The sequence below is a fragment of the Hemitrygon akajei genome, chromosome 9 (genome assembly GCF_048418815.1).
Source record: "Hemitrygon akajei chromosome 9, sHemAka1.3, whole genome shotgun sequence".
In the NCBI taxonomy this organism is placed as follows: Eukaryota; Metazoa; Chordata; class Chondrichthyes; order Myliobatiformes; family Dasyatidae; genus Hemitrygon; species Hemitrygon akajei.
Window position 1 is genome coordinate 31296994 of NC_133132.1, and position 10257 is coordinate 31307250.

Consider the following 10257-nt stretch of genomic DNA (forward strand, 5'->3'; position numbering starts at 1 on the left):
ACTCCTGCTGTGCTGTCATTTTTTTTTCAAAGCTAAAAATGCTCATTTGAGATCCATTAATGAACAGTTTTGTGTTATAGTTTAGTTGGGTTTGCAGAATAAATGGCTTAGCACTGCCGAGCTGAGTACTGGATTTAGATTTCCAGCACTTGGTTTGATCTTCCACCTCTTCCTAAGCAGCCGGTAACTCAGAAACTGTTCAACTTTGCACTGACTACCTGCTAACAGATGCTATCTATGCTGAACTATCAGAGGAAACGTTCAGTTTGTTGTTTCATACACCAGGGTGCAATGAACTTCCTGGCCCATGTGAAACTGACAGTTACACATGGGAATGACAATTTCAAGAATACGTACACTGACAAACACAAAACAAGATGGTGCAAAGTACAGCGGTACAAACTGAAGTAATGTAGGAATATGGGAGGAAATTAACCTATTGATCTGTAGTCTGCACACCTGCAGATATACTAAAAAAAAGCACGCATGCGGGAGATGGCTTAAATAAATCTATAATAAATAAATAAATCCATATATTAAACTTCCTTGCCCTTTAGATTAATGCAATGAAAAAACCGTATTTGTACAAGACATTGAATTTCCCTTTCATAAACACATATTCCAAATAAACATACCTTAACAATAACAGTCCATTACAACTTCACAGTTCTAAAGGTTCGGTCTTTTGGGTGGTTCTCTGTTTCTTCCAGGGTAGCGCCTGTGGACCTGCATCAGGTTTGGCAGGTGTCTTGTCTAAGATAACACCCTCAATTTCTGGTGGCACATTGCTGTCAGTGACATGAGCATCACTGAGAGGTAAGTCAGGTGACTATAAAGTGCCCATATTATTGGATGCAATCAGCTCAGGTGTGTTCTTCGGTTGAGCTTCCGGTATCTGGTCCACATGACACCTCTATTTCTAATCTCCAACATCAGTGGGCCAGTTCTTGTAGCTGTTCTACCGGGTGTCCACTTGTCTTCTTGGTAATCACCCACCAGGACTTCCTGTCCAATCTCGAAGCTCCTTGCTGCTTCACTTGGCAACTCGTTGAAAGTCCTCCGGAGGTCTGCTTTCAGGACGTCTATGCGAGATCTCAGATTCCTGCTCATGAACAGCATTGCAGGTGTTTGATTTGTTGTAGTATGAACAAAGTTCAGATACACAAAAAGGAAGTTGTCCGCCTTGAGCTTTAGAAAAATGCCCTCCTTGTCCATTGCTTTAATGGACTTCTTGAAGGTTTGGATAAACCTTTCAGCTGACCCATTCGTTGCTGGGTGGTGAGGAGCTGACTTGAAATGCCTGATGCCATTTTTCTTCATGAACAGACGGAATTCTTCGGGCAGGTACTGTGGTCCGTTGTCATTCACAATTTGTGCTGGTAAGCCATTTCTGGTGAAGTTGGCCCCCAGAGTGGAGATAGTCTTTGCTGAGGTGGATGACTTCATTAGTATACCCTCTGACCATGTCAAATGAGCATCTACAGCAATCAGAAACACGGAGTTCATGAATGCTCCAGCAAAGTCAATATGTACCCTATGCCATGGTGATGACAACCACTCCCGTGGGTGTAGCGGTGCCTGTTGGGGGGCATTTTGAAATCTTTAGCATCCGGAACATCATTTGGCCAAGTCTTCAATCTGTTTATTTATTCCCAGCCACCACACATACTGTAGTTCCGGGTGAGACTCTTCATCTTGACTGCACCCAGGTGTCCTTCACGCAGATTCTCTAACACTTTGGTACGCAGTTTAGAGGGAACCACAATCGAGAACTCTGGAAACATAGGGTTACCTTGTATAGTGATTTCACAGACTTTTGACAATGTTGGGTTATTCCTTGTTTCCCTTTATGTTTCAGAATTTCTTACCGACAACTGGTCCACCAAAGCGATGTGGAACACTTCTGCTGGTCACAGTATGAAGACTTTTCTTCCTCAATTGCCAATAGTGGAAAATGTGACAAGCCATCAGCATTGCTGTGTTGTTTGTTGTCCTTGAACTCTGTCATAAGAGTGGGCTCCTAGGAAAAGTGCCCAAAGTTATAACCGATTAGCAGTCATCACTGAAATTCTCTTCCTGGGATTGAAAATGGACACAAGAGGCTGGTGATCTGTCACTAGTGGTGGAACTTCTTTATTCTCCATTCTAGAATAAGGGCCTACATTGCAACGAGAGTGAGAAAAATGTACATGCATAGACAACAGATTAATTCATAGTGCTAAGGAATAGTGCAGAGAAATTGAACCCGGGCCACTAGAGCTGTAATAATTACGCCAACTGCTGCTCGGATGTGCCACCTCTAATCCCTTGTTTGGATGAGATGAAACAAGGGTATTGAGTACCATGGTGATCATTTCTGATGGTTATTGTCCCCACTCATTTGCGAGTATCCCAAGTCACGAAGGAGGACAAGGATTAATCCTCGGTGAAGGGAATGCAAGGTGGGGAGGAGTTGATGTGGCTGCTGATGTGATCTCGTGGCAGCTGGTGAAAATTTCAAAGGATGAAATGTTGGGTACAGAGGCTCACAAGGTGGAAGGTGAAGACCAGGGAAACCGCTCTATCTGATGCGAGGTGGGGTGAGAGTCGAAATACAGAACAGGCGAGATGTGAGAGCAGACTCCGCCAACCACCACAGAAAGGAAGCCACATTTCCTGACAAAGGACATTTCAGATGACCTGGAAAGAAAGGTCCCATACTGAGAGCAGATTTGGCAGAGGAAGTGAAATTGAGAGAAAGGGATGTTATCCTTACAAGAGACATGGTGGGAAGAGATGTGGGAGTCAGTGAGTTTATAGTGGAGCTTGTCTCCTGAGATGGAGACAGAGAGCATGGGAAGAAGTTCAGTCTAAGAGGCTGTGAGAGTCGGTGTTTATAGTAAATATCAATGGAGAGCTTGTCTCCCAAAATGGAGACAGAGAGTCATAGAGTCATAAAGCACAAAGATCAGGTACCTTTCCATCAGAGATCAGGAAGAGGGAGAGAAGTGTCAAAAATGGTCCACAAGAACTAGTGGAAGCTAGTGGTGAAGGTGATAAAATTGATGAATTTTACACTGGTACAGAAGTCAGCCATCAGTACAGTGATCAATGTAGGAACTTGCCCATAATGTAAAGGTTTTTTGGAAATGACATGTTCCCACCACTTCTTGAAAATATATCGAATGTTAAACCCCAGCCCAGTCTGCTTTCATCAATTAAGTGTGATTTTCTCAAAGGCAGCAGGATTTCACTGTGTCAGATTTGCCATATTCTCGATGCTGTTACACATAGGTTATGGCGTGATCTTGGTGGGATTGCCGGGGAAAATTAAGACCTTTTATGTTAATAAACCATCTCTACACAGTAAATACAAGATATATTAAAAAAAGCGACAGCACACAGGAGTGCAATTTCAGAGTAATGCTAGTCTTGTTCATCAGTAAAATTCCTTTGTCAAAGAAGTGAGTCATTCCCAGAATTCACCACTGTTGTCAAGGACAACTGGAAAGAGGAATGGTATTTCCTGAGGAATTGGTGATCAAAGTAAAGAGAAACTTGAATCTTGTTTATAACTTATAATTCTAGTTTCCATGGGTAGCAAGGTAGCGGAACTAGAAATTTTGATTAAAAATAATCAATATATCGAGTAGGTCTGGCCACCAGAAAACATCCAATTTGGACAAAAGGACTTTGGGGTCAGAAGGTGTTGCCAATGAAGTGTTGAATAATAATTGCTCTGCTTGTTGCTTGTAGTGATTGCTTGGAGACATTCATGATGGTTATTTTGCTGACAATATTCCTGGAACTGGGAATGTGCTGGATAAGAAGGTGGTAATCAGAGATATCCCTATCTCTCTTATAACTGCTGTGACTCAAGGGTGTGGGGGACCCTATGTTTGTGTGCTCAGACACAAGCACACCTTCAATTTTATAGACTTTGCATGTCAAAGTCAAAGCCAGGTTTATTGTTACAAGCACAAGGCCATGTGTGAACAATGAAAAACTTGCCACAGCATCAGATTCAAGCTCAATTGTCATTCAACCGTCCATGAATGCTGGTGAATATCACCAAAGGAGACCGGATCAAGGTGCTAAACACATTGCCAAGTCACACACAAGAACACACACTCAGAATAAGAGCACCAACGTCCTCCCCCCCACGACATGATGCCCAGTCCTCACACATACATCAACATAGAATATCAGTAAAATACAACGAGGCAGAATGTGCATGTATATCGTGCAGACCAGCCCACCGAGATCATCTGACCACCCGCCCAGTGACATGGCCCAGTTCTCACCCCGACGCCTGACTCCCGCTTGGTGAATCCGCGGATTTGAGGCACAGTCCTCACATATACAAGCACATATAGAATATTAGTCAAAATACGACAACGCAAAATATGTGTATAGTCCAGATCTCCCAGCCCACCAATTTCATATGTCGACCCACCCCAACACCAGCCGCCCACTAGGCGATACCATGGCTTAAAGGCCCAATCCTCACATATACAGGTTCATAAAGAATATCAGTAAAACACACCCAGAAAATATAGTCCAGGCCCCTCAGTCCAATTTCAATCTTCAGTCGACCACAACTGCGCTATGTCGTCCCCGGTCGAGCGCGACAGCTCGGACGCCTCCTCCCGCGGCGGCTGAAAAGCAAGCGACCTGCAGCTTGAAGCCTGAGTCTATTGGTGCTGCCAAAATAAAATCTGTAGTCGGCCACAACAGAGCTTGGCTTCTTCCAAGAGAAACCAAACCCTGGGAAGGCAGCTCCGATTCTGTTCTGGATGCTGCCCCTGGTGAAGTCCGCTCACTCCGGCGGCTGCAAACAGCCGACACCGTGGTTCCAGGCCTAGTCCTCGCTGTGAGCCGAGACCAGAGAGAGCGAGAGAGAGAGTTCCCCCCCCACCCCCTCCACCATCCACACCCTCTCTCATCCGAGAGAGAGAGAGTTCCCCCCCACCCCCTCCACCATCCACACCCTCCCTCATCCGAGCGAGAGTTCCCCCCCACCCCCTCCACCATCCACACCCTCCCTCATCCGAGAGAGAGAGTTCCCCCCCACCCCCTCCACCATCCACACCCTCTCTCATCCAAGAGAGAGAGTTCCCCCCCACCCCCTCCACCATCCACACCCTCTCTCATCCGAGAGAGAGTTCCCCCCCACCCCCTCCACCATCCACACCCTCTCTCATCTGAGAGAGAGTTGCCCCCCACCCCTCCACCATCCACACCCTCCCTCATCCAAGAGAGAGTTCCCCCCCACCCCCTCCACCATCCACACCCTCTCTCATCCGAGAGAGAGTTCCCCCCCACCCCCTCCACCATCCACACCCTCTCTCATCCAAGAGAGAGAGTTCCCCCCCACCCCCTCCACCATCCACACCCTCTCTCATCCAATAAGTCAGAGAATCAAACTCGCGGCTTTCCAGATTAACAACGTCCAAAGGGGTCTTGGGATCACGAGAGAAACGACCGTGATGGCCACTCGCTGTTTGTAAACAGCATTCATGAGAAAACACAAATTATACCCAACTTCTACAAGAAATTACACTATTAGAACCAAAATAGTCCATCTGACTATAAAGTGATCGTAGCGTCATTGTGTTGTTGTACTGATTAGGGTTGTACAGGTTGGAATGATTGAGGGGAAGTAACTGTTCCTGACCCTGGCGAAGTGGGACTTCAGGCGTCTGTACCTCCTGCTGGATGGTAGCTGTGAGAAGATGGCATGGCCCGGATGGTGGGGACCTTTGATGTTGGGTGTTGCCTTCTTGACTTAGAGCCTCCTGTAGATATCACCGATGGGGAGGGATGTATCCGACAGTGCCAACTACCTGCAGCTTCTCACATTCCTGCGCAGTTGAATTGCCATACTACAACATGATATAGCCATTCAGGAATCTCTCAACAGTAGAATATCATCGTGCTTCGATAACATTGTCCATTTTGGGTTGAATATTGAGTGAGTCCTCCCTGTCCTCACTCAAGTGCGTGCTTGGACTGAACTTTCAAAAAGTGCCGTAAATCTGAAATTAAGAAAACTTCCAGACATGGTACAGAGGACAGAATTTCCACTCTATATTGTAGAATTTACCTTCTCAAACTTTGGATTGTTTCTCAGTTTTAGACTAATAACATTCATTAGAATAATCAGGTAACAATAAGACAAAATAATAATAACAAGATTAATAATGAGAAATTAGCCACCCCCTTCCCTCCAGGAATTAATAAATAAATTAATAATTAATAAAAAATAAGCTCTCTTGGGAGCAGGGAAAAAAAAGGAGAGCCATCACAAGTTGGTGAAACTTTATCTTTCAAAGCTATTAATCAAAATGCTGCAGTGGGAATTAGTAGCCATTTGGCTGTTGGTTGAATATCATATGTAGAGACAGCCAGTAGTTCACCGAAACAGGACCTTGAGCCTAACTGGTCCATGCTGGTCCCCGTGGTTTGCGTTTGGTCCATATCCCTCCATCTACCTTTCTAAATGCCCCATCCATCACCAGTAAAGTCCTCCCCACCGTTGAACACATTGACACAGAACAGAGTCAAAGCAAAGCAACATCCATCATCAAGGACCCCCACCACCCAGGCCCTGCTCTCTTGTCACTGCTGCCACCAGGAAGAAGGTACAGGAGCCTCAGGACCCACACCAACAGGTTCAGGAACAGTTACTGCCCCTCAGCTATCAGGATTTTGAACCAGAGGGGATAACTTCACTCAACTTCACTCGTCCCATCACTGAGCTGTTCCCACAACCTATGAACTCTCTTTCATTTACTCTTCATCTCATCTTATCAATATTTATTGCTTATTTATTTATTCTTTTGTATTTGCAGTTTGTTGTATTTTTGTCCCGTTGGGTGCTGTCTTTCATTGATTCTATTGTACATCTTGGATTTACTGAGGATGCTCGCAAGAAAATGAATCTCAGGGTTGTATATGATGATATATATGTAATTTGATAATAAATATACTTTGATCTTTGAATGTTGCAATGGACCTTGCCTCAATCATTTCCTCTGGCAGCACATTCCATGTATTCACTGCCTCGTTGTGAAGAAGTTACCTCTCAAGACTATTTCAAACATCTCCCTCTTCTCTAGTATCTTATTTTGGGGAAGAAACAGTTTGCTGGCTGTCCAGTTGTCTTTGGGAAGATGGGACACTGTGACGATGGTCATGCCAGCTGACCAATGGAGATAGAGAGAAGGGGTGGGGTAAGTTAAGAGAGGAACCAATGGGATAGGACTTCTTGCAATCAATCAGGCAGAATAGCAACCCCAAGGCCCTAAAATACCAGCAAAACCAAACCTGTTGAAAATATTTTTAACGAAAGTTATTTTGACTTAGTGATGCATGGAACAATCCTCAAGACAGATGGTATTTGCAAGGCAATACATTTATTTAAATGTTGAAACTCCAAGCTGTTACTGCAAAACTCTAATATTTTTGAGAAGCAAACAGACCACAGACTCTGGTGCTTCAGTGGGGTTAAAATAGAAATACTGGACAAAATAGGAGTGAACTGCTTAGGGAAATGTTATCCAGGACTTTACAAATGACTGAAGTGCGAGTAATCAGGTACAACAGGTTAATTTGGATAAATAACCCACACATAGCCTCTGATTTTCCTTTCATCCATGCACCTATCTAAGAATCTCTTGAATGCCCTGAACGTATCTGCTTCTAGCACTACCCACGTCCACCTGTGCTTCACCCCACGGCTGCTTGCTCTCACTCATTCCACGCCTAGTTGCCCCTTCGCTCTGCCCTTTTCTGCCCCTTTCTGCCCCTGATTCAGCTGACATGATCTGCCAGAGGAACTCCTGAGACAATTCCCCCACCCTGCCGTATGTGGACCCACATCCCTGCTGCCTCTGTGTCCTCACAGTTCTCGCTTGCTTCACTCTGCTCTCTCAGACAGATCAGGCCTCTCCCTGCCTGCACTTCCTCAGGTACACAATAGCGCAGCAGTTAGCGTAACGCTTTGCAACACCAGCCGTCAGATCAGGATACAATCCCCACCGCTGTCTGCAAGGAGTTTGCACGAACTCCCGGTGGGTTTCCTGGTTGTCCCACTTTCCTGCCACATTCCAAAGACGTACGGGTTAGAGTTGGTGAGTTGTGGGCATGCTATGTTGGTACTGGAAGCATGGAGACACTTGCAGGCTGCCCCCAGTCCAGCCTCGGACTGTGCTGGCTGTTGATACAAACAGTGCAGTTCACTGTATGTTTCGATGTCCGCGTGAAAAATAAAGCTAAACTTTACCTTCCACGGTGCACTCCCATTCATTCCGGTCTCCTTGCTTCACCCCACAGCTGATCACCAGCGCCCATTCCTTGCTTAGTTACCTCTTTGCCCCGTCCATCCCTATCCCTGCTGCCTCAAAGCCCTCCTTCCATACACCAGATCCCACAAGCCTCCCTGACCCTGACCAGCTAATCTCTGAATCCTTCTCTTCAACCCCTCAGTGATAATACATACCTCCTTAGCTATGCAGCCTCTCCTCCCAGACCCAGTGCTTTCCCGCGTCTGTATCAGTGGCAGAACCCCCCGAGCTCTTGCAGCAAGACGGTGACCAAAGAGGATCTGCAGATGGTGTAAACCTTGTGCAACACACAAAGAGCTGGAGGAACTCTGCAGCTCAGGCAGCACCTGGGGAGGGAAACAGTCACCGTTCCAGGCCGACACCAATAGATTCTTTCTCCTTCAGCCCTTTACTCCTTCTGCCTATAACCTCCCAGCTTCTCACATCCTTTCCACAACTTCCCTACCCAGCCACCTTCCCCCTCAACCGATCTCACCTATCAGCTATCAGCTTATACCCTTTCTACTCACTCCACCTACTCATTCTGGCTTCTGCCCCCTTCCCTTCCTTTCCTGTCCTGATGAAGGGTCTTGGCCCAAAATGTCGATAGTTTATTCCTCTCCATTGATGCTGCCTGACCTGCTGAGTTCCTCCAGCATTTTGTGTGTGTTGCATCTGTGGTCCTAGTTGTTTCCACGGTGACCTGTTCTCAATCCTCGCTGAAAGGTGCATCACTGAAGGGCACTGGAGAAGGCTTTCCACACGGGTCTTCATCGGTCAGGGCAATGAGTGCAGATGTTGGGATGTGCAAGTGATGGGTGAGGCTGCATTAGGAATGTTGTAAACACACGAGATTCTGCTGAGGCTGGAAATCCAGGGCAATAAAACACAAAATGCTGGAAGAACTCAGCAGGTCAGGCAGCATCTAGGGAGAGGAAAAGTCAGTTGATGCTTTCGACTGAGACCCTTCATCAGGAATGGAAAGGAATGAGGAAGAAGCCAGAATGAAGAGGTGGGAGAGGGGAAGGGGGACAAGCTGGCAGAGGATAGGTGAAGCCACGTGAGAGGGAAGGTAGGTGAGATGAAGTGAGAAGCTGGGAGGCAACAGATGGAAAAGGAAAAGGGCAGAAGAAGAGGGAAGGGGAGAGTGAAGGAGGATGGGCACCAGAGGGAGGTGATGGGCAGGTGAGGTGAAGGGAAGAGGTAAGAGGGTTCCGAATCTTGTATTCAGTTTGACCACTCTGATATAGGAAAGATGGGAGAGTACAGAGATTTATGATGACTTACTAGAGAGGTTGAACATGCTAGGACATTATTCATTGGGGTTCTGGAAAATGAGAGGTGACCCTATAGAGGTGTATAAAAACATGAGGGGTATAGGAAGGGTATATGCACTCAGTCTTTTACCCGAGGTTTGGGAATCAGGAATGAGAGGGCAAAGGTTTAAGGTGAGGGAGGAAAGATCTAACAGGAACTTGAGGGGCAGCTTTTCTGTGTATGGAACAAACTGCTAGGGGTGTCAAACTCATTTTAGGTCACGGGCCGGATTGAGCAAAATGCAGCTTCATGCGGGCCGGATCAGTCGGACGAGTGCGAATGCAGCTTTCGTTGCCTCCGTTTTTTCAGCCTGCTCTCATGTGTCTCAGTCTCTGCTATAACTACAAAGTGTTTCACTTTACAAATTCCGTTTCTTATGAAGAAGACTGCCGAATAAACACTAAAAACCCTGAAAACCTGGTACCTGAATAAACTCAGCATTAGCCATATCATACGCCATAGGCGCTTCGATTACAGGGGCCAGCTTTAATAGTAATTAGATATTATCTCGCGGGCCAAAGATAAATCCACCGCGGGTCGGATTTGGCCCGCGGGCCTTGAGTTTGACATATATGTTAGAGGAAGCAGTTGAGGGAAGTGCAATAATAACATTTAAAAAGATATTCGGACATGA

The 10257-nt window shown here is 46.1% G+C and overlaps 1 protein-coding gene across 5 annotated transcripts in view; it reads left to right on the forward strand.

Moving 5' to 3' along the window:
- LOC140732995 (sialate:O-sulfotransferase 2-like) overlaps window positions 1–4921 on the forward strand; it is a 450507-nt gene extending 445586 nt beyond the window's left edge. For all 5 annotated transcript variants that reach the window (XM_073055731.1, XM_073055733.1, XM_073055735.1 and 2 more), the window contains one exon: window positions 1859–4921. The gene's annotated coding sequence lies outside the window, so the exon portion shown is untranslated. The remainder of the gene's footprint in view (window positions 1–1858) is intronic.
- The last annotated feature ends 5336 nt before the right edge of the window (window positions 4922–10257 follow it).